The 5,376-nt window shown below is 44.3% G+C and overlaps 1 long non-coding RNA gene across 2 annotated transcripts; it reads right to left on the bottom strand.

Moving 5' to 3' along the window:
* Nucleotides 1-2,829: 2,829 nt before the first annotated feature.
* Nucleotides 2,830-5,109, bottom strand: LOC132013842 (uncharacterized). Of its 2 annotated transcripts, none has more exons than XR_009403124.1 (3): nucleotides 5,045-5,109; nucleotides 3,393-3,449; nucleotides 2,830-2,909 (listed from the first exon to the last, which is right to left on the bottom strand). It is a non-coding gene; the product is annotated as an uncharacterized LOC132013842 (long non-coding RNA). The 2 variants fall into 2 exon arrangements; XR_009403123.1 differs by lacking the exon at nucleotides 5,045-5,109 and adding an exon at nucleotides 4,293-4,377.
* Between the last annotated feature and the right edge of the window lie 267 nt (nucleotides 5,110-5,376).

Genomic DNA, 5,376 nt, shown 5'->3' on the forward strand with positions numbered 1-5,376 from the left:
TAACTTTTCTCTCTGACATTACTGTATCCTCTCTATAACTGGTAATCACTCTATAGCTCTATCTTAGAAGATTAAAAAAAAAAAAAGGTGTTCAGCTAGTAATGCTAAACACCCCTAGTACACATCCTTCACCAGTCCTGTTTCTCAATAGTCTCCAAACCTAACCTATTTCTAAGGCTCTTAGGCCTGACATCCTCAGATATGAAGGCTGTCATACTGTGTGCCCTCATTAACAAGGGAATAGAGGTACCTGTGTGACAAGTGGAGAATCCCATATATTTTGCCACAGATTGTCCATTCTTTCACCGGCCCCATTTTCCCTGAATAACAGGTATTTTGAAAAGGAGTAATCTTCTGAAAGTTGGTACTGCAGACCAAGGTAGATAGAGCTATCAACCCATGAAATATCCACCTGCCTTTACTACACTCTGGCAGGATAGCCCTCAGTACCCTTTGTTACTTGGGAGCCTCCACTGAGAAGAATGAAATTCTTAATTTCAACTTAAACAAATAATTTTGTTTGTATATACTTTTCTGGCTCTATCAAATATCATTCAAGTTCTATGTCTGTGGAGAGAACCCTAGGCTAAGACCTAAGTGGAGGTTCTTAAGGGCCCCAGACATTACCATAAACTGGGACAACTGTTTTCTTTCTTTCTTATTTATTTATTTATTTATTTGATAGAGAGATCACAAGTAGGCAGAGAGGCAGGCAGAGAGAAAGGGGGAAGCAGGCTTCCCACTGAGCAGAGAGCCCACTGTGGGGCTTGATCCCAGGATCCTGAGATCATAACCTGAGCCAAAGACAGAGGCTTAACCCACTGAGCCACCCAGATGCCCCAACAACTGTTTCCGTATATCAGCTTAGGCATTTTATCAATCATACTCCTTGTTCTACCCGTGGAAAAGTATATCAAATGGACTTAAAATGGCTGTTATGGTTGGTTAAGTATATTACATGAATTCTGTGGGCCATAAGCACTAAGTTTAGAGTTTTAGATCCACTCCAGCTTTCTTCAAAACTCAAAACAGAGCAGCCAAAACTTGAGTGCAATGAGATTTCCAAACCCTAGTGGTTCACCCAGAAATTTAATACAACAAAATTTTAATACAGTAGAAGGCTCTTAATGAAACACTACTTAACTAACTTATGGGATTAATCTTCACTCTCTATCTGTAACCCCCACTGATGCCAGGTGCATTGAATACTAAGAGGCTACTCTTAAACACAGTATTTTTCAAAATGTAAGTCTTCATGTCAATTTACTTGGTTAACATAAATTTGACTGGCATTTTAAATTAAAATAAAACAGTATAGGACAATTATGCTGTATGCTTAAAATCAGTTATTTATTCTAAAATGTGTTTATATCTATTATATAAAAAAAGGAAGTATGAGTGCAGAAAAAGAAAACTCAAAACAAATAAACTTTAAAACCAGACATGAAAAATGATATAAAAAGAAGCTGAATTCTTTGAAAAAGAGGACGGTCACTAAAAAAATAATACAAATAAATCATAAAAATCTGGTGTCCAATTAGTTGCAAGCTAGAAAACTGTAAAAGATGAGGAAAGAAATTATAAAGACTAAAATAACTCCACAGTAATACTGTTTTACAAGTGCCCTGAAGCTTTCTCTACCACTGTAGAAAAGCAAAGGTTGGAGATCCTAAACCCAAAGTCTTAAGAGTGGGGCTTATACAAGAAAAACAAGGAGTATTTCCAATCATCAGACCCACACAGTGAGTCCAACACCTAAAAACTGGGGAATAAACATGCAATTATATGCTTCAAGTAAAAAGAAAAAGTTTAAGGCTTAAGTTGTCTTGTAAGTCTAAATCATACATGTTAAAAGGACTCATATTTTTAAATTTTGGCCAGTCCTTAGAATATGATGAAATAGAATTTGAATGTTATAAACTCATCTTACCTATCAACAAAGGAAGGAATTACAAGGCATACCTTTAATGTATCAAAGAACACAGTCAGATGGCTAGAGTATAAGACAATAGGATCACACCCAATACTGAGAAAGTAATAGTCTCACATCAGGAAGGACTAACCATTTATAAGCTAAAGATTTGTAATCAGTCCAGATAACTAGTTTTCTGTGATGCCTTTCTGCCTCCTCCTTCTTGCTATCATCTTGCCCCACTAAAACTGGCTACTCCCTCATGTCCCACTGGCTGCTGTGTTTGTCTAGTCAGGGACCTACCAAAGCCTCTGAAATAATTCCCTATACATCATTGTTTATATACACATGTCTATCATCTAGACACTAAGCTCCCAGAAGACAAAGGACCAGGTCTTGTCTTATATTTCTAGCATCAGCCTGAGGCCTGGTACTTGGTAGATATTTAGTAAACTTTGGGGGAAAGATTTTATTTATTTATTTGAGAAAGAAAAGAGGGAGAGCACAGAGGAAGAAGGAGAGGGAGAAGAAGACCCCCCAATGAGCAGAGCCCAATGTGGGGCTCGATCCCAGGACCCTGAGATCATGACCCAAGCCAAAGGCAGATGCTTAACTGACTGAGCCACCCAGATGCCCTAGTATTTAGTAAATTTTAGTTGAATGAATGACTATGCACATATAAGACCAGGTGTTGTCCTAATTTTTGTCCTAATTTTCAATAAAAAATGGAAGGTAACTCACTTTGAAGTAAACTGTAAATTTTGCAATTAAAAAAAAAGAGGGGGGTTACGGTAATACAAGCAGGAGGGTACTGGTGCATTTTTAAGCTCAAAAAGAGAATCACTAGAAAGGTCAAAGTTCACTAGACTTTTACAGCTTTGTTGAAATAACCACTAAAAACATTCTACTCACTTTGCCTTGACTCTGGATTTAATATGAACCCTTCTTTGATTTTTGGTTCCCTGTTTGGGATCTTGACACTTCAAAGGAAGTCCCCCTAAATAGACAAGACAGGATGCTGGTCACTGAAAAGGAAATGCAGAGACATTTTATGTCTCTAGAGTAGAGATAACTGATAAGCTGATTTTCTAGCACAAATCAGAGAAGACTGGCTAGCCTGGGAAAACAATGGAGGAAAACTATTGCTTTATTTTTAGGTTTGTCCCTCCATTTCTAAATACCCAAAATATGGTCATTTTTATTAGCTAAATTACATAAACGACGTACTTCTCCTGAATAACAGTGTAATACGTACTGACTGTAGAAAAGCTGCAAAGAAATAAAAAGTATAAAGCAAGAGGAAAAAGAAAAAAAACATACTCATAATCCTATGACACCAGGACTTCTAATCATTTGGCACATTCACTTCCAATTGTCTCTTTTGCTGTTTTCTTTATATAGTTGAGATTCTATACATGATGCCTTTTTATGGTCTTAAGCTAACAAGGGAAGTCCTCATATTTAGTTTTCTTCTACTTACCCTGTCCCATGAAGTTTTCCTTTTCCACAACTCCAAATTTTCTAGAAAAATCTTTCTCTAGATAATAAAATCAGTGAGATTTTATCAATCAAAAAATGTTTATTGAATACAAGCTGTGTACAATATATCAAACTGATATTGAAATAAACACACAGAAATAAAAAGTGACTATGTTTAAAGAACTTAAAAAGCAGGCTGAGAAAACAAACCATCTGTACAAAAAGAAAACTTGTCAAATAATCCCCCATGTAATTAGTTAGGTGATAAAGGGGTACAGAAGGGGCGATACCAAAAGTAGCTTTGAAATAAGTGGTCACTCATGACTCTCACAGCTAAGACTAGATAAACTTTACATGAATCCTTTCACTGAATCCCCCAGTGAACCTTGTGAGGTGGATACTTTTTCTCCATTTTACAGCAGTGGGAAGTGCACTGCAAGCAAATGCATAATTTGACTCAAATCAAAAAGCTAATTAGTGGTGGAACTGAGATTCAACCAGTCTGTCTCCAAAGCTGGGCTCTTAACACTGCCTTCCCGATGTCCAAAAGCTTAAGAGAAACGGAAGAGTCCAAAGAAGAGGAGGATACATCCAATCAAGTGGTAGCATAAAGGAAAGGAGGAACTTGCAACCTACGGTTGGGAATAGAGAACGGGCACCCAGGCAAATGCAATACAGGTCACTTTGTAATGATGAGCTTTGAGAAGATCACCATGGGCAGGACAGGAATGAAGGCAAGTTGTGTCTCTACCAATTCCCTGGGGACTTCCTGTCCTTTTGAGATCGGACTAGCCGCCTCACCTTCAGGCAGCCCTGACCTTTCACCCCACCATTCCCTACAGGTTTGGGGAGATGGGGTTTCTGGAACAAAGACCCTCATTCTTCCCAGATGCTCACATACCTCGGTCCACGCTCACACTCACACACCTCCTCCCGGGAAAGGAGCCCCTCGCGACTTCCTGGGCAAGTTTCCGACATGGGGCCCCCCAGAAACGAAGACCTCACGTTCAGAACCGGGAGCGCCCGGGCTTTCCCGGGATGCGTGGAAGAATCCGGCAGGAGTCCCACTGAAACCCCATCGAGCTCCCGCCCCTCAGTCGGCCTCCGCCTTCCACCCAAAGCACAGCGAGGCCGCGCTCCACTCGGAAGCCCACGCTTAATTCAGCGGCCAGAGCACAGGGGAACCGGCCCCGGCGGGCGGCGGCGCTCTCCGCCAGCCGCCCCTCCTTCGGGGTTTCTGCGCGGACTTCTGCCGACCCCCGTGCCGCCCCCGGCCCTCGGCAGTGCGTGCGCCCAGCTAGCCGGGACGCGCGGGCCCAGCGGGGCGGAAAACCTGGCGGCGGGAACCCAGCTGGAGTGCCGCGAGCAGCGCGGGAAACAGAGCTCGACGCCACTTCCGACGTCAGGAAGCGCTCCACAGCCCCGCCGTACGCCTTCCCGAAGTCCGGCTTTGGCGCGCGGGACGGTCGGCGGGCGCGGAGGGGGCGTGGCCACCCCCTGCCCCGCCCCGGCCGCGGGCCTGCCCCGAGCGCCCTTGCCCCGCCTCCTGGGGCCCCTCCGCGAGCCCCCTCCGGTGCCCTTCTCCACCCACTTCCCGCTCGGTTGTCGTTCCTTCTCTCCCGAGCCCCGTCTCCTTCTCCACCCCTCACTCACCTCGCTCGGGAGGGAAGGGGCCCCAGGCGGAGGAGCGGACCCCTTCCTCCCGCGGCTGCTGGAAGCTGTGGAACTTGGAACCCGGCCGGGCAGCCCGCTGCGTCCCGGAGCTTCCGGACCCAGAGTCTGTAAACACGGAGCCAGTGACACTCGGCCAGCAGGTTAAAGGCGCGGAGTTGGGTTTCCAGGAGGCTGTTCTGGCGAATTAAGCTTTTCACATGGGTGGCCCCTTCCTTAGGAGCGGGGGAAGTTAAGGCCAGGTTGCGTGCGGCTCAGAGGAATTGTCTGGACGCGGAAGGGGCTTGTGGCCCTGAGGCGCGGTGGAGAAAGGG

The sequence above is a fragment of the Mustela nigripes genome, chromosome 3 (assembly GCF_022355385.1).
Source record: "Mustela nigripes isolate SB6536 chromosome 3, MUSNIG.SB6536, whole genome shotgun sequence".
Taxonomy (NCBI): Eukaryota; Metazoa; Chordata; class Mammalia; order Carnivora; family Mustelidae; genus Mustela; species Mustela nigripes.